The sequence below is a fragment of the Rhinolophus hipposideros genome, assembly GCF_964194185.1.
Source record: "Rhinolophus hipposideros genome assembly, chromosome: 6".
In the NCBI taxonomy this organism is placed as follows: Eukaryota; Metazoa; Chordata; class Mammalia; order Chiroptera; family Rhinolophidae; genus Rhinolophus; species Rhinolophus hipposideros.
The window spans coordinates 55461716-55481304 of record NC_138052.1 but is presented as its reverse complement, the minus strand read 5'-3'; the positions used below and the strand labels follow the sequence as shown (position 1 = coordinate 55481304).

The following is a 19589-nucleotide window of genomic DNA, read 5'->3' as shown; positions in this document are numbered from 1 at the left end:
TATAACCCAAACAACATCCTAAAGAGGTCCAGCTATTATTTATATACTATTTTGACATCTTTAACTGGACAATAGAGGATACATTCGAATTATGTTATGAAATCTGGAATGGAAGGAAGGGAACATATATATAACAACAAAAAGCTGTAGGTATTCACTACTTTTTAAAGTTGCATACCTTTTTAAAAAAATGGAAAACTGATATGTAATGAAAACATATAATAGAAAGGCAGATCATAGTCTGGAAATGCTTTTTCTCCTTTTCAGCTGGGTCTGAATAACTGGGCCATCTTGAGGCTTGACTCTTTTCTTCTGTCATATCCAGAAGAAACACAGTTGCCACACCAATTATAACAGAAAATGTCTTGAAAAGCAATGGAAAACTTCCTTAAATTTTGCTGAGGGCACTGTGGGGGGTACTAAAGAGGCATCTCACAGAAAAAAAATTATTAAATTTTTCTTTACATATCTTTCCCCAAAATTCCTACCTTTATTGTAACCATACATTTTATTTCCCCACCTCCCCTATAAACTGTCTATCTGTCCTGTCAAATGCTTCCAGAATCTTCTATATGAATCCCCACTTCTCCCCTACCTCCATTTTTTGTTCCTCCTGTTAACACTTAAAGGACCTTTAATTTGCTTCCTTCTTTGCTCCCCAAGCTTCATTCTGTTGCATAGCAAAGTCACTCTAGTTCTAGTTACCAGGTAATCTAGTTACCTGGTAATCTAGTTCCAGGTAACTAGAACTAGAGTGACTTTAATTCTATTTCTCTCTCTTTAACGTCTATCACCACCAGCACTCTAAATCAGTGGGGCAGAGAAGTGGAATTGAGCGAATGAAAGTCTTTCTTTCACAGGCAGGAGAAGAGGAGAGATGGTGAACACCTGACTTTTAATAGTTTGTTCTCTTCTATCGTATCAGTTGTTTCTGGTGACTGTTATCTTGTTCCTTATAATTTGAGTCAGTTAACGGTACCTAGAGTCTACTGAATTCTATAGAGGTGATTGAATATTTACAGTTCCTACACATTTACATTCAAACATGAATATAACATTTTTTTGCCAAATTCATGGTATATTATTTGATATGTAGACTTAAAGCAGACCCTGAATTTTTAGCAACCTTTTCATAATCAATGGATGTAGTTAATTTTGACACCAAAGAAGCTAATGTGACATCTGTTAATTTATTTTTATCGTGAGATTTTGCATGACTGATTGTTATGTGAAGCTTCTGCTTTCCACGAATAAGGGCTTCAAATATTTCTAAGCAGTGCTTTGGGGCTATGGTCAGGCAAGCTGTAGTAAGACTATGAATATAGTCTCTGTCTCTGTCTCTGTCTCTCTCTCTCTCTCTCTCTATATATATATATAGATAGATAGATAGATAGATAGATAGATAGATAGATATACATATATACATATATATATGTATATATATATATATATATACATATATATATAATACTTGTCAAGCTCTTCTGTCAGAACAGGCCTGGTGTCCAGTGAAACACATTTAAAACCATTTCTACCCAACCACCACCCCAGAATTAATCACAAAATCAGGGGACAGAGAATAACATTGTTATTTATTGTATGAAAGTTTTAGGATAATCCAATAATGAAAGGTTTTGAATTGGTTTTTGTTATTTGCTTTTATTTTTGCCGTCAAGTCTTGTGTTAGTCAGGGTTCAATCAGGGGATAGGAACCACCACAGTAATTTGAATAGGAAAACTTAAATATGAAGAATCATCAACTAGGTATAGGATGGTTAACTACTAAAAGAGGTAAAAGAACCCTAAGGTATTCAGAGGTAGCAAATGTAGAAAGAAGCCACTCCTAGAACTTAGGGAATGGTGTAAAAGGCAGGAACTTGAAGAAGAAAGGATCTCTTACCGGGCTAAGATTCAGACCCCTGATAATAGGCTGTGGCCACCTAAGGAACATGCTACCTGATGCTGAGTTGGTGGAAAAAGTGGATGGAGGTTATCTTCTGCTGCACAACTTTGAGAGCTGCCAGTACTGTGGAGAAGTCTTCCTCCAGAACCCTAGGCGCACCGATTTTCTCACCACCAGTGAATAATAACTGGAAGAGGAAAACCCGCCTCCTTCCTCTTCCAGCCTTACAGTCTCTCTCCAGCTCCCTCTATTGGCAGAACCTAACACTCAGCCAGCTGGTAAAGGAGAAATGTGGGCTGCAGAGCCCAATTCCACTATCACAAAGCAGGGTAAAAGGATATGAGTGGAGATAAAAACAAACAAATAAATAAATTAAAAAAAAAAAAAACTAGAATGACCCAATTCATCATTGTCATTAAAGAAAGTTAAGTCACTAAACAGTATTTTCTCCCTTGTAGTACTTTTAATTTGGTGCATGACGGCTTGGATTATTATAATATCGGGTTGGTGCAAAAGTAATTGTGGTTTTTGCAATTATTTTAAACATTTTAAACCACAATTACTTTTGCATCAACCTAATATCAACAAAAGCCTAAATCAACTTTCTTAAATTTACACTAAATTTTATGGGACATGTATAATTCATAAGACATGGGGTTTTTGATTAGCTGTTGCTCATTCATATACCGCATAAAATCAACAAATGTGAATAAGGGAAAATTCTTCAGAGGTTAAGCCTAGACAATTGGCTTCTATTATATATAGGAATACTGACGATAGTTCATCATATAAATTCTGTTTGAATACTTCTGACAACCAGGGTTTTGTTCACAAGCTGATAAGCCATTTTCTTATCTAGAAAGTTCTGATTTTCAAAAAGTTTCTTCTTATGCTGTGCGAAATCTGCTTCTTTTTAACTGCCTGCCACTGAGCCTCATTCTGTCATATGAAATGTACTAAAAATTTCTCTGATAACCATTATGACTGCCCCCTAAATATTTGGAGGTTCTGTCTTATCTTGTAGTTAACCATTCCTCATACGGCAGTTTCTGTACCCCCTCTTCACTGAGTTCATGATCCTATAACACACTATTCCTTCGTAACATCTCTTTTACAATGTGATGCTCAGAAATGAACGTTATTAGTTAGACATGATAGGACCGATGCAAAATAAAGTGGATATACTGCTTTTAGGATCTGGATATTATATTTCCCTGAATGCTGCCTAAGATTTGATTGGCATTTTCAACAATTACATCACATTTTTGTTTTAGTTACCACCTTTCTCCCACTGGCCCCATCATTTAAAAAAAACCTAGGGATCTCTTTCTGAAGCATTTGTGGTGATTTTTGGTTCATTGAATTTTTTATATATATAAAAAAATGATATATATTTTTCCGAGAATAATATCACTTCTCATACTAAATCATTCTTCACTTTCCCTAAGACAACCCTCCCCACTGGGATAACAGGAAGGGTTGGTGTGGAAGCTTTCCGTGACTCTTTCAACCCTCCTCATAAGCTTTTAACATTTGCTTTAGAACTTGGGACAGCAGAGTTTACCTGTCACTACAAAGACAAAGGTGCAAGTTGGATATCAAGCTAAATTACTTTTCAATTACTCCTCGGGAAGGGTTGGTGACATATTTATGTCCTCTATATTGCCTAATGTGAAACATGCAGAGACAAAAACGATCCTTTACAAAGCAGCATTTTGTGATGGGTGCTGCTTCCTTTGTTTTGCCTACTCTGGAATCCAGAATCTTGATTGTGGTTGTTAGTTTAAGGTCCAATAAGCCATGGAATCTATCTCTAAAGACACCTGGAAGGGTTCTTTAACTTGGTGTGTTTGAACCAGGAAAAAGATTTGCTTAAAAATGATAATATATACTTAAGTACATGAATAAATATCATATATATGAATATTATGTTACTACACAAAAACTTGTGTAAGTACCTACAGCAATGCATGAGCTGTATGTTCTTACCCTAGAGTTCTCTATCCTCAGTTATGTGCTAATTTTTTCACGTCCAAGTCCTTGCTCAGATTTTACCTTGCCAATGAGGCCTTGGCAAGGTGAAGACCCACTCTTTAATATCGCAAGTGGTCCCTCTTCCTATCTCCCAGCCCCATCTTTCCTTCCCTACTCTACTTTTTCTTTATCCACAGCATTCAGCATTTTCTAACAGACTATATCATTTACTAACCTATTGTATTAAATGCTTGCTACCAATCTTTTCTCCCTGACCCTCCCAGCCCCTTCAGTGTAAGTTCTTTGAGGGCAGGTATTTTTGTCTCCCCAGATTCTCTGTACACTGATGTAACACAATCTTTATTGAATTAATGTGACATTACCTTCCCGTTTCTTTTCACCAGCTGATGATAATTTTCACAGACAAGAGTATATTCATTGTCCTGGTTAGGTTAAATTTTCTTCCCAATTGTCCAAGTTCTGCAGCTTCTCTTGGGTGCATTCCATAATATTTTACTTTTACAGACTGCCTGGATTGATGTTTTGTGGTTTTAGCCTATGCACAAGCTCTGTAAACTTAAATGAAGTACAGTCTTTAACTAAATGAACCTGAGGCTTTGCTTGCCTTTGAAACCTTTGGCAAAATGCAGTGGCTGGCTCTGTTTGCCCTGCAGCTAGCTCCTAACGGAATCAGCTCCATCCGCAACCTTCTCTACTGGTGTCTGGGGAAAGTTACACTTTATAATTGTCTGCTTCCGTGAGAAAAGTCACTTTCTAACTGGAAGTTGCAATGACACTTATATCTTAGTGTGCAGTACTGTGATACTTCCTGTGGAACACCATTAGATGTCCTCTATGCAGGCAGAGACTCAGGAACATTACAGCTTAACCATTTCCTATCTGGCTTCTGACCAATATCCCTAACCACTTTGCATAAAACTCTATGTATTCATTAGTTCAGGCTGCTATAACAAAGAACCATAGCCTTGGTTGCCTATAAACAACGGAAAGTTATTTCTCACTGTAAGTCTGAGATTAGGGTGCTAACATGGTTGACTGCGGTGAGAACCCTCCTTCAGGTTAGACTGCCAACTTCTCATTGTATCCTCACATGGCAGAGAACAGATAGGGGAAGCAAGCTCTGATGGGCACTAATCCCATTTATAAGGGCCCTTCCTGACTTCATCTTATCCTAATTACTTTCCAAAGGCCCCACTCATACTACCATCCCATGGAGGGGTAAGGTTTCCACATATGAATTTTTTTGGGAATACAAACATTCAGTCCATAGCACCCTCTTTCGCTGTTAGTCACATTACTTACACCTCCATCGTTCAGATCTCAACGTAAATATTAATTTTCTAGAGAAACTTTCTTGGGTCATTTAAGTTGGGTAAGTATCCTTTATACAAGTTTGCTGTGCCCTGATTATTTTTTCATAGTACATATTTTAATTCGTAACATATTTATTATCTGTCTCTCCCACTAGACACTGGACTGTAACCTGCAACATACCTTTTTTATGTACCCATTCTGAGCACAGTACCAGAGCAGTAATCCAATAAATAAATGACTCTGAGGACATACTGGTATGTTGCCCCCTTATAATAACTATTTGATATATATAATGAGTTGACATACATCGGTGCTTATTTAGATGTGGGCCTGTATTTTTTAAATACTGTGGTGCTATATATCCCAGTTATTGTTATATTTAATAACTTATTAATAGATATTTTCTTGATTAGAAATCTAGAACAAAGCTGGGGCCATTTAGCTATCAGTTTCCATAACTCTTCTTGCTTATGATCATGTCTGTCTTAAAATGTGGCCACAGAAATCTGAGGAGGCGGCATCATCACACATCTGTGGGATATCTGTTGTAGGTAATTTGCATATATATATATGTGTATATATATATATGTATATATATATATATATATATATATATATATATAATAGATTCTACATTTTAAATAGGTAAGAGACTAAATGTGACCATACTCAATGCAAACATCTAGCAGATATAAATATTGGACTTAATATATGGTGATGGAAGGAGTACTGACTCTGGGTGGTGAACACACAATGTGATTTATAGATGATGTAACACAGAATTGTACACCTGAAATCTACGTAATTTTACTAACAATTGTCACCCCGATAAACTGTAATTTAAAAATAAATAAATAAATGTAGAATATTGCACTTATTCATAAGTTCAACAAAATCTTTAACATATTTAATAGTGCATCCCACAACTTGTACTACAAAGTGCATATTTCATAATTTACATTTGTACAAAATAATAATAATGAACTGTGCTAAGTTTCTATGCATCTAACCTCACTTGTATGAATTCAGTATTACCATGTTTTCATTTTACACAGAGGGTTGAGGTTTAGTGGTTAAATCACTTAACCTAAGGTCATACAAGTAGAAAGCAGCCAACTTGTGGAAGAACCATTGATCTTAACCACTGTGCCCTACTCTTTCAGATGATTATTTAAATCATCACTTTCCTGGTATCATGTTTATAAAAGTAAGACATTTTAGTAGATGCAATACAAAAACAGTACTAAATGAATTAGGAAAGAGAGGTGTTGTTTTACTTTTTTGGTAATTGCCTAAAAATGAAGGTTACAGATTTCTGAATAAAGAAGGCAGTGAATTGGCTTTTTACATGATTTGAAAACAATACCCATGTTGGAATGGGTGGAACAATACAGAATCATCTCTATGGGCTTATTCACTGCCTTCTCCAGTCTTGTGCACCTACCACTTTGCACTCCTGTCAAGTCAAGGTTATAGAATGTCTGTTCTATGGTCCAAATACCATGCAGAAAACACCCATAAGTAGTCTATTTTCATGGGACTAATTCATTTTTATAGCTGTTCCCTGAGGCCTGAAACAGAGAACTAGCACTGAAGATGGGATTTCCAAAGTAATTATATCTGACAGACAGCCAAAAATGTGAGAAGACATTGAAAAATTACAATAACTTGAAATCCAGAGAGCTAATACTCCATCAATTCCTACTGTGATTAGTTTAGTTTGACACTTTTCGAAGTGCAAATCTAAGCTATTTACGTGATTTGTGTTTCATTTCAGTTCACAAATGTTTATTTTTCCTTAGAAAGTTTCTAAGCTTTGACTTGATTAGCAGCCAGTTGATTTTTATATAAGAGCAGAGAGGAGACAATGAGATGGATTACACGTCTGTGCCTTGCTGCTTTAAGGAAAAAACACTGTTCTGACCAAAAAATACTGTTCTGACCAAACAGTAATTTTTAGCCAAATGGCCTGATTTTGGTCAAATGGATTCTTTATGTGTGGAAGTAAGCATGACTACAGTATAGGGGCTATGAGTTCTTAAATGACCAAAGAGAATTAATTGCTCGGACTGACGTCATGGTGTAAGTAATTTTGGAACTATTCTGCTTCTGCACAGAGCCCTAGGAGAAGAGATCACCAAACGGCTAAAAAACTAGGCCCCAGGCACCTGAGCTGGGATGGCAGTTGGGAGGGGAATGCAAACTTCTAAACAGGAGGATCCCAAAGGGAGCCTTTTTATATTACATCAAACCTGGAAGCTGTTCTGTTCTCATCCTGCCAAAAGCTAAAGTAAGATATAAAACTCCTCCAGCTGCTACATTAAACCTTAGCAAAAAAAAACTGTACAAAACTGTAAACAGAGAGGGGTCATCCCCAGGAAGTTGGCAACTGCAGTAGTCATTTTATTCAGTTACCAATCACGTAGGTCAAGGCTTAAAATGAAATAAATGAGGAGAGTGTACTTTTGTTTTGTTTTTTAATTCACAGAAGGGCAGAGCTTTGCTTATGAAAACAACTTCAGACAAATTACCACAGTAATGATCTTGGTAGACCACTGATAAAGAATTTGTGCTGAAAGAATGCACTTAGAGCAGATGTAGACAGAGAATTAGACAATTTCTTCATTTGAGATCAGAAGCCCTGATGACAAAGAGTTGGCCTTGTTGAAGTAGACAGGAATGGAATTCAGTAAGGATGACAGGCAGGCAATGAAAGAAGAAGTCCACGGGAGCCTGTCACTCACCTGGGCGTTTTCCAGATGGCTAAGGGTTTCACTACATCCTGACAAAGAGGAACTGATTAATCAGTCAATACCAGAACAATACTGTTTAGTTTTTGAAGCGTATTGCATTATAGTCACCTCTCTAGTAAACAGTACGGTATATAGTTCTTAATAGAGAGTGTTTGGTTGTTTCACTCTCAGTGAGCATTTTGGGTGTTTTTAATAGAGTTCAAAGTTTTGTGTTAGAGAATTCCAAGTTTTCTGGAACCATACCTAAAGAAATTAAAGTACTGTGGTATTAACGATACTCCAAAAAGTTAGAGGATTTTTAACAATACTAGCTATTGGTAAAGATAAATACTTGAAGTAGATGGACTTCTAAATGGTATTCTATGTGAATAAACTACAAAACATGCTCAAATGCCACAGAATAGTGTGGGAATAAGGTCGATTCCTGCCAACGTGTTACAGGTTACACAAGTGACTAGTGTATTTTGTGATGCAATGCCAGTTAAAACAGGAGGAGGCAGCTGCTCTGTAGAATGTAAACTAAGCTGCCAGTTGTTTAAGGGGTTTGCTAGACCATCTGCTTCTTACTAGATAACAAAACACAAGCCTTCTCTTCATATATTAATAATTGAGTACAGCACCTAATTGATGGCAACAATGGGTATGCATTTTTTTCCTACTTGATACGAGTATGATTTTGTAAACTATTACACATGTATTTTTTCCAGCATTGTTTAGAGGCACACGTGTTTTGAAGCATGGTATGTGCAGAAGCATTTGAATAGTATATGGTAAGACACAAAAAGTAAATACAAGCAGTTGTGTATGGTTTATACACTAAAATAAGCAAGTATGGGATACACAGAAGTTGTCTTCATGCTAAGAACAGTTGCTTATAATTTGAGCCCAAGTAAAGGCATTGCTGACTGGATTTGGAAAATTAGGTCAAAGAGAATTCTTCCAAACGAAACTCAGCCAACTCCTCTACTGCCGATAGTATTTTATTTACTAGAGCTGTCAGAACTCCAAAGCTGAACTTCGATAATAGTTGATGTGGTGGCACTATATAAATAGCACAAATCAACTGAAAAATGAATTACTCATGGTTTGTGACCAAAATGAAATAACAATGATAAACCCATCACAAAACTGTCTAGGAATGGGAAAACATGGCAAGGGCAAAATATTGGTAACGGATTGTGCAAGCAGACAAAACTATGACTTTGAAAGAAGGAAACTTGACTTTACCATGAAATATTGTTAACTCTAGAGCTTCTTGAAAGTAAGGCATATTGAATATTTTGGACCATTCAACATACACATGCTAAGCATGTTTACCTTTACTATCTAATTGGTTGAAATGATATATACTCAGGACAAGGTGATATAGTTGGTTGGATAAATAATTTTAAATGCCCTTTGATTCTAAGTAAAAGCATGTTTTACTTTTTATTTAAAACACTTTGTAAATGGCATTTTACTAAAAATTGAATCCACCATGAAATCATATTGTTTGAAGGTATTCTAAAGGTTGTAGAATGAAGTTTCTACTTAAATATTCATGACAAGTCCTGGCTATTTTGAATCATAATTTACATATATATTTTTCAGTTCTGCCTATACGTATACAGTATTGGGAGGGAGGAAAAAGAAATTGAAACCCAAAGGGATATGCCAATTCATAAATTTAGAATTAGCTGATTATATTTTAGAGCAAAGCAAATACTCTGAATGCATGCAGGCAGCCAGCAAGTAGCTACAAATCTGTGGTGGATTTTCAGCTCTATTTATGTGGAACTAAAGCTCCAGTTGTTAGACATCATCCTACTTTTAGTAAACAGTCAGCAGATATTCCATTTGCATCACTAGTTACATTGAGCTTACTCTGAGCTTCTGTTCCTCATATTTTTTTTCCTATCAGTCTCTCCTAAGGTTGCCGCTGACAGTGTAGCTAGTACATATGATTAGTCATATCCTTCAACATTCCTGGGGGGGTTGGGGGGTTAGAAAGTTCAGTGTTCTCACAACAGGCCATCCCCAGTATTTCATTGCTGGCTCAGACATCTGGATCTCATAGATTTGTCCTTGCATCCTTCCTGGTGTCCTACACAATGTCAGACACTCAGTACATACATGCTTAAACAACAGTCTCCCAAACAGCAGGATCAGCTGGGTAGAAGTCCCTCTCTCTTTCTGTTGACTACAGAGCATCCCATCTTTGCTCTCTCCTGTTTAAATGTTGCAGAACACAATGTAAGCTGCCTTGATGACTCTGTCTTCTCATCCTACTTCACAACTCCCTCAGGGGATGGTACTTAGTGGAAGGACAAGCAGTGACTTCTGGACAAAGAAGGAGTTAGGAGGAAAGGGGAACGTTTCCGTACTGCCAAAGCCCAGCATCCCTCTTCTCTCTCCTCCTCTGTACCCCCTAACTTCCCACGTTCTTATTTTCAGGCTTTGGAGCAGTAGCCCCCAAGAAGATATCCATCAGGTGGAGTCCCCACATCTGCTGCACGTAGTTACTATACAGGAGATACGCCTCTGCATTCAAAGGGGGAACTCTGAAGGCATTTTCCGAGAGAAATTTTATTCCCTCTTATGATTAGTTTAGAAAAGTAGTGCTTGTAGTATGCTTTAGTAGCATTGTGGAGAAAATAAACAATTGTGGTCCATCTCTGAAAGTTATCTACCATCTGAAAAACTGTTCTGAATTTTTGTGTTTTTTTTTAAATATGAAAAAGCTTCTAAATTCTACTAACTTGACATGTAAAACTCTGCAACTTGATCTGTTACTAAGAGAAGGATTTTAGAAGATGTTCTGGTGTACCACTCAAATCCCCCCATAATTATTAATGCACTCATTTTTAGCTGCTGGCAGTGTTTTCTGAAGGCTCAGAGCTGAATCCCTCTCCCCGAATTTCCTTCCTTCAGAGGCGTCTGTCACTTAATGTTACATCCAAGGTTACAACTGCTTTGTAGAATTGGTCCTCATCTAGTGACTGGTCAATGAAGTCAAAGAACTGAATCCCTTGCTTCACTTGGGACAACTCTGAAAGGCTAGCTGAGCTCCATGGCTCGCTGTGAGGTATTGTTGCAACTCTTCCTCAGTTTAATTCCTCCCTTTGTCCAATCCTTGCTCCCCTCACTCCCTTGTGAGTGTTGTTCACTATAGCCAAATCTCCCCACCAAATATCTTTCATATAATTCTTCATTTCATGGAGAACCCAAGCTAAAATAGAGAAAAGTCATATATTACTGCTGTCAACTTAAGGCTAGGTAATCTCTCACAATACCTAATACTTCTTCGTACTTATTATGTTAATTATACTATCATTTACACAGTTTTAATTTTTTATTCAAGCAATCTGTATACATGGCTTAAAAAGTCAAATAGTATTGCAATATTTACAATGGAAACAGTAGTGCCCTGTCCCATGCCTCTCTGAGAAATTAACCTACAATTTTATGGATTTTACAATTGTAGTAGTTATTTATTAATTTCCTACTATAAAGGATTAAGATTTAAATCTCAACAGTCCTCCATATTCACCGCTATCCATTCCCACATTAGCCAAAATGGAATATGAATAGTCATTGTTTAGATTATCCTTAAAATATTCCATTCTCATAATAATCTTTACTGCTGAGCTACATAGTATATTTTGGTTACAATTCCTTTCCTTCTTAAATATTTTTCCCCCTGATGTTAGTAATTTCCTTTTATTTTTTAGAAGTTGGTTTGCTTAGCTTTTTTGGCATATTGCTAATTCATCCCAAATCTTTATGTGAAATGCATCTCAGTATGGTGAAGCATATTTGATTATCATTCAGTTCTGTCTCCCTCCCCCGACCCACCCTGTCCTTGGGGATATCTGATATCTGTCTTGGTGCCCTCTATCCTACTACTCCAATCTAAACTGCTTATTTTCCATGCCTGGGCCTCAACTGTCATCTTGGCACTTCTCTTCACTCTTGCCCTGGGATTTCTCTTTCTTTAGTATTGAATTCTGTGTATCTTGAATCACATGTCTTTTTCTAAGTTTGTAACTGTTTTACTAGAGCATATTCTCTAGAACACTCCTGAGAATGGGTGTATCTCTAGAATAAACTGTTGAAGCTGTAAATGTCTGAACTTTTTTTTATTGTACCCTCTGACTTTCTTGTTAGTTTTGTTGGGTATAGACTTATCGGTTGGATATAATAGCTAATTTACCTCAGAACTCTGAAGGCATGTCTCCATCATCATTTTGAGAATTATAATGTCATTCTGATTGTTTATTATTTGGATATGACTTCTTTTGTTTGTTTGTTTGCTTCCCCCCTTTTCACATGCTTCCTTCCAAAGATCCTTTCTTTATTCCTGGTATTCTAAAAATTTCAATTTTTCCAACTTTCATTTATTTTCCAAATTTCCCAAACAAGTAGGAATATTTTTAAAATGGAAAAAAAGATAAAGTTTACCTTTCAAGGCAATGCAAATAAAAATTTCTTCCTATGTGCTGATTAGTTAATGCTTAGATACATAACAGAACCAGTGACTAATTGTACTGCATTGCATTATTTCATCATTTGTGATTATATGTGGTATGATATAAAAACACAGAAGATGAAGATGAAGGGCATTCATCCATCTCATTTGGATATCATACATCAATATTTGGTTTATTGACAGTGTATCAATATCCTAGATCAGATTTTCTAGAGAAACTAAGAAGAAAATAAGCCCCTTAACCAGCCAAGTCCATGAATTTCACTATATTCAAGCTGCCCATTATTTCCAAATCAAATTGATGCAATTTCTAGCTCCTGTTGGTCTCTGATCTCCTTCTCTAGCACACAGACTCCCTTTGGGATTTCGTTTTTAACACAAACTTTCACCATGGGATTTTTCTCACCTTGTTCTTCTAGACACACTAAAGAATTTTGATTCTTCAAGGTTTATTTCAAAATACTTCAAAGAGGGACCTCCTGAAGTGGGGTAAAATAGATTTAACAATACCAACCTACCTCATAAGACTGCTGTGAGGAATAATAGCATAAAGGACTACAAAGCACGTTGTAAATATAAAGTTCTATACAAATGCTTAATAATAATTACTGGGTACTGCACAATGCAGTCTTTTGTACATTTATAGAAGTGCCCATGAGTAGGATAAGTTTCCCTCCCCAAGCCATTTTTCAGGTTTTATAATAAAAGTATTTTATTTAAAATCCTGTACAGAACATCCTCATGCTCCAGTCCTTGGATGCGTTCCCAAGTAAGAAATGAAACAATGTCAGGCTGTGGGAAAAGAAGCAGGGTGTCCTGGGTGCAGCTTTCTTCCTGTTTGAAGACACTTTGGCACAGTCGGAAAACCAGAGATGTATAACCCCATGCTATTTTTGTTTTCTGTGAATGGATATATATCTGCAGTGCTCTCTGCATTCAGATTAACGTGAAGATCTGCTTAATTTGTGCAATCTCACCTCTGTTTCTGATGCTGCAAGGAAATCAACTTTATGCTCTAAATTTCCAATTGGCACTGGCATTAAACAGCTTCAAATTTCTTGTGTCGTTACAAGTTATCTTTTACCAACCCCTTTAATTCACCAGATATTTACAGCTTTGGTCTACTGGTCTGCTTTCTCATTAGTAACCAAAGCTTCCAAGTATATCATTCCTTCAGTGTCTGAACAGTATTCACAACCACTTTTAGAGACCATTTACTTATAGGTATTAGAGTCCCCATGAAATATATATATATTTTAATCAAAATAATTTTATTTACAAATCTCATAATATTTTTTCTAAGATAATTTGCCCTAGGTTATCTCCAAAGTAGTCCCCCATTTTAGTAGTTATAAGGATGAACTTGAATGGTTTTCCAAAGCACAAGACTATATTTCTGTCACATCAAGATCCATGGAAACTGTCAGGGGTTCGGGGTCCCATTGGATGGAAGTTCTGGCTACTCTCTGGTCCAACAAAAGGACATCTTTTGTGTATGGAGAGTATTCAATTTAGTGTGGGGAACCCATACTCTTCATATCCCTGAATGGAAAAGCTCTATATCTGATCAAATCTTCATTCTTCATCAAAACTTTATTGAGTTGCTACTGTGTTTCATACACTGTGCATGGTGCTGAGAAAAGCTAATGGTAAATAATGCGGAGCACCTGACCTTAAGCCAATCAAAATCTGATAGTTAAGTTAGACTTGTACTCACATGCAATCTGAATAACATGACATAAATACTATAATGGTGTATCACATAAAGTAAGGTAGCAACTGGGAGGAGGAAACACTTTTGGGCAGGTCAGAGAATTTTTACAAAGGGTGTTTGTGGGTTCTCAAACCCCATTTTATGTGGGTTTCGATGGATGATTAAGCATTTTCCAAGCATTTGAGCTTTGAAAATAGTAAATGACTTATGAGCAAATGTGGCATAATTGGCAAATGGTGATGAATTCAGAATGCCTGGAGAACTGATTGTGCCAAGTATACGGTGGGAGAGGAAAATGGAAAGATTGGCTGGGGCCAGAGTGAGAAGAGCCATGCATGTTATGCCAGAGTTTGGGACTCGCTTATATGCAGTGAGGGAGTTAACTAAAGTTAGCAGGGATCATATTTGTGTTTTAGAGAGACAACTCTGATACTATACGAAGAACATTCTAATTTAGGAAGCCATTGAAATGGTTCAGTTAGAGATGATCAGGATCGGAACAAACACCAGTGACGTTGTCTAAAACAAGTCCACATCTGGATGTAGAAGTTACTTCTAATGTCAACCTTTCAGCAATGTCTTTACGAGAGATGACTAATAATCTCAGAGAATATGGCATGTTTCTGAAAGACAAATCTTTAGTTTTGGTAAGACACAGAACCGCTGGTTGAGTAGCAGATGAAACCTCTAATAAACTCTAGTAGCTTAGTAATGATCCGGAATCTTCAGAGTAGATAGGATTCTCGTTGCAGTTTAATTTTGCTATAATCTTTCTTCTACCTGGAGAGCGATCCTTAAAGTTTACATAACAGATATTTTCACCCTTCCCAATTAATCTAATCATACTACAATTTCACTTGGCTACAAATATAGCAATAACAATTATGTTTTATGCCTGATTTCTATTGTCTAGTAAACTACTACTTTTACAAACTGCCAACTCAGGTTTATGACGTATTAAGTGTTCAATTTATAACAGCATCCACAAGCAACATGAATTCTCAGCCTATACTCTTAACATGTAAGAGGAATTGGCTGCATCCATCAGACATCCGCTTTCCCATGTATATTATTGCTCTTGAGATATTTGAGTTTTCGCCACTTTTCTCATTCAAAACTTTGATTTTAAAAATCAACTTTGTTGAAAAGTAATTTACATCAAGTTAAATGAGCACATTTTTTAAATTAAATTTATTGGGGTGACAATTGTTAGTAAATTTACATAGATTTCAGGTGTACAATTCTGTATTACATCATCTATAAATCCCATTGAGTGATCACCACCCAGAGTCAGTTCTCTTTCCATTACCATATATTTGATCCCCCTAAATGAGCACATTTTAAGTGTGTAGTTCAAAGAGTTTTGCAAAGCTTCTGTACTTTTAATTGGATACCCCAACCAATTCAAGACATAAAGAATTTCCATCACCGCAGAAAGTTGGCTTGCACACCTCTACTGACAAACTCCTTTGCTGTCCCTCCCCAGGCAACCGCTGATTTGATTTCTATCTTTGTTGATTAGTTTGCTCATTGTAGGACTTTATCTGAGTGAACTTCTTTTTGTGTTAGGCTCCTTTTTGAGATTCATCCCTGTTGTTGCATGTACCAGTAATTCAAACCTTTTCATTGATGAGTACTATTTTATTGTATGAATGTGGCATGGTTTGTTTATTCATTCACCTGTTGACAGACATTTGGATTCTTTCTAGTTTAGCCTACTATTGAATAAATTGCTGTAAATATCAGTGTATAAGTATTTTTTGAGGACGTATGTTTCCATTTCTCTTAGAAAAATATGTAGGAGTGAAATTGATGGTTTTATGGTAAGTATAAGTTTAACTTTACATGAAACTGCCAATCTATTTTCCAAAGTGGCTGTACCATTTTACATTCTCATCAGCAATGTGAGAGAGTTCTAGTTGTTTCACATCCTGACTTGTTATAGTCAGCTTTTAAATTTTAGTTGTTCTAGTGGATGTGTAGTGGAATCAATCTCATTGTGACTTCCTTGATGACTAATGATGTTAAATATATTTTCATGGGCTTATTGCCCTGCCCATTCATGTCTGTTCAAGCTTTCAGCCCATTTTATAATTGCTATCTTATTATTTAGTTTAAGAGTTCTTGATGTATTCTGACTAAAAGTCTTTTGTAAAATATAAATATTGTGAATATTTTCTCCCAGTCTGTGTCTTGCTTTTTCATTTTCTTAATGGTGTCTTTCCAAAGAAAGATTTAAATTTTAATAAAGTCCAATTTATTAACTTTTCTTTTATGGTTTGTGGGTTTTTTTGTGTACTGCCTAAGAAACAATTGCCTATCCAGTTTAGGGAAAAAATTCTCCAACATTTTATTCTAAAAGCTTTATAATTTTATTTATACATTAAGGTTTATAATCCATTTAAAATCAATTTTGTGTATGATGTGAGGTTCATTTATTTTATATAGATATCCAATTATTTTGATATCATTTTTGGAAAGATTTTTCCTTCCCTTATTGAATCGACTTGGCATTCTGCTGAAAATCAATTGGCAATAAAAACATGGCTCTTTTTCAAACTGTGTTGTGTTCCTTTGGTCAATATATCTATCTTTCTATCAATATCACACTCTATCAGTGAAACTTTATGTTAAGTCTTTTTTTTGCCAATTTTAAATACAGTTTTATTTAAGATATCACATTTTCCATATTATAATACTGTGGTGATAAAGTACATTGTTATTTCTTTTCCCCGTGCATGTATTTCATATTCAATAAGAAGAAGTCCAGTTATTTACTGTACAGCAGCTCAACTTTAAAACTGCCATGGAATTTGCTACAAATTTGGGTCCTTCCATATTTTGTGTGGAACAATGCTAAATAAATCTATACTCACGGATGGCTTAATCAACCTCTTTTAAGAGGCACCACCAGAAGGAGGGGCTCCACCACCAGGGAAGCCCCCAGCATCCCTCCTGGCATGCCTCCTGAACTCTGGTACAGCTTGGTAATAAAGGGGTTGCAGACTTTTTCCAGCTCTTTCTGCTGATGTTAAAATTCTTCCTCCTCTGTAGTCTGGTTCTTAACAAGCCAGTTAATGATTTCATTGCACTTTTCAAGAATCTTCTGTTATCATCATCGATCTTGCCTTGGATTTTTTTATCTTCAACAGTTGCTTTCATGTTGAATGCATAGGATTCAAGCGAATTCTTGGAAGACAACTTGTCCCTCTGCTTCTCATCTTCAGCTTTGTACTTCTCAGCTTTCTGAACCATGCATTCAATGTCTTCCTTGCTCAGATAATTCTTGATGTTAGTGATGGTAATCTTGTTCTCTTTTTCTGTACTCTTATCCACAGCAGAGACACTGAGGATGTCACTGGCATCAATATCAAAAGTGACTTCAATCAGAGGAACACCATGGCATGCAGGAGGTGTGCCTGTGAGTTCAAACTTGCCAAACAAGTTGTTATCCTCAGTCATGGCCCGCTCACTTTCATAAACCTGAATGAGCACACCAGGCTGATTGTCAGAGTAGGTAGTAAAAGTCTGACTGCTTGATAGGAATGGTACTATTTCACTTGATGATGTCAGTCATGACTCCACCAGCAGTTTCAATGTCAAGGGAAAGAGGAGTGACATCCAACAGGAGCAAGTCTTGGACATTTTCCTATTTGTCTCCAGATAGGATGGCTGCCTGGAGAGCTGTACCATAAGCAGCAGCCTCATCAGGGTTGATGCTCTTATTCAACTCATTTTCCATTGAAGAAGTCCTGTAGGAGTTTCTGAATCTTGAGGATATAGGTAGAACCATCCACGAGGTTACCATGGATCTGGGACTTGTTGAGCTTGGCATCCAGGACACGGGCTTTCTCTACAGGGTCCAGGGTGTCACAGAAAACGTCAGTATTCAGTTCTTCAAATCAGTCCTTGATGATAGAAGTATGGAAGTTGATTCCTTCATAGAGAGAATTAATTTCAATACTGGCCTGGGTGCTGGAAGAGAGAGCACGCTTAGACATTCACAAGCAGTATGGAGGTGATGGCCAGCTCTCTGATTCTCACTGATGTCTTTCTTATGTTTGTGCTTGAACTCTGCAATAAAATGGCTGACTATTTGGTTGTCAAAGTCTTCTTCACCTAGTGGGTGTTCCCAGCTGTAGATTTGGCCTCAAAGATTCCATGTTCGATTGTGAGAATTGACAAATCAAAAGTGTCACCTCCCGTCAAAGATCAGCACATTTGTTTCAACTCCAACCATTTTTGTCTAAGCCGAAAGCAATGGCAGCAGCAGTTGGCTCATTGATGATTCTAAGAACATGGAGACCACAATAGTTCCAGCATCTTTGGTAGCCTGACGTTGAGAGTCATTGAAATAAGCAGGTACTGTGACGACAGCAGTGGCAACAGTATTCCTGAGGTAGGCTTTTACAATTTCCTTCATCTTTGTCAAAACCATACAGGACACTTCCTTTGGGTAGAAACTTTTTGTCTCTCCCTTGTAATCTATTATACGTGGGCCGTGGGCCTGCCAGCGTCACTCACCACCATGAAGGGCCAATCCTTCGTATTAGATTGGACAACAGCATCATCAAATCTACATCTAATCAGGCATTTGGCATAAAAAACAGTGTTGGTGGGGTTCATTGCAACTTGATTCTTTGGGACATCACTGATCAGTCGTTCGGTATCAGCAAAGGCAACATAACTTGATGTGGTTTGGTTTCCCTGATCATTGGCAATTATTTCCACTTTCACATGCTGGAAGACACTCACCCAAGAGTAGGTGGTGCTGAGATCAATGCCAACTGCATATCCCTTAGTCATGGCTGCTTTAGTGTATGCATGGCTTGCAATGAAGAGAGACCCAGACAGCTGCCCCTGCGTTCAATGGGGCCCATTTATGTGTCTTAAAACGAGGTAGTGTAAGCTCTCCAACTTGGTTATTTTTCAAAATTGTTTTAGTAATTCTATGTCCTTTGCATTTTCATATAAATTTTAGAATAGCCTGTCAATTTCTCCAAAATTCGTTTTGGGTTTTTACTGGGATTGCATTGAATCTATAAGTCAATTTTAGGAGAATACACTTAAGATTATTTATCCATAAGCATGATATAACTCTCCATTTATGTACATTTTCTTTACTATGTCTCAGCAATATGTTTTAATTTTCAGTGGAGCGTTCTTGTACATCTTTCATTAAATTGATATTTATGCATCTTAAGTTTTGATATAATATTGGAAATTGTACTGTAGAAATCTAATTTCCAATTGTTTTTGCTAATATAAAAATACAACAGATTTTGAATATTGGCCTTTATCTTACAACTTTGATAAACTTTCTTATTGAGTGTGGTAGTTTTCTTGTAGATTCCTTAACGTCACTTCACCTGCAAATGGAGAAAGTTTTGCTTTTTCCTTTCCAATCTGTGGACCTTTTATTTCTTTTTAATGCCTTATTAT

The 19589-nt window shown here is 36.6% G+C and overlaps 1 pseudogene across 1 annotated transcript; it reads right to left on the bottom strand.

Annotated features, from left to right (window-relative positions):
- Positions 1-17044: 17044 nt before the first annotated feature.
- LOC308498927 (heat shock cognate 71 kDa protein-like) lies at positions 17045-18956 on the bottom strand (annotated as a pseudogene). Its single transcript has one exon. The product of its transcript is annotated as a heat shock cognate 71 kDa protein-like (transcript).
- Positions 18957-19589: the final 633 nt, after the last annotated feature.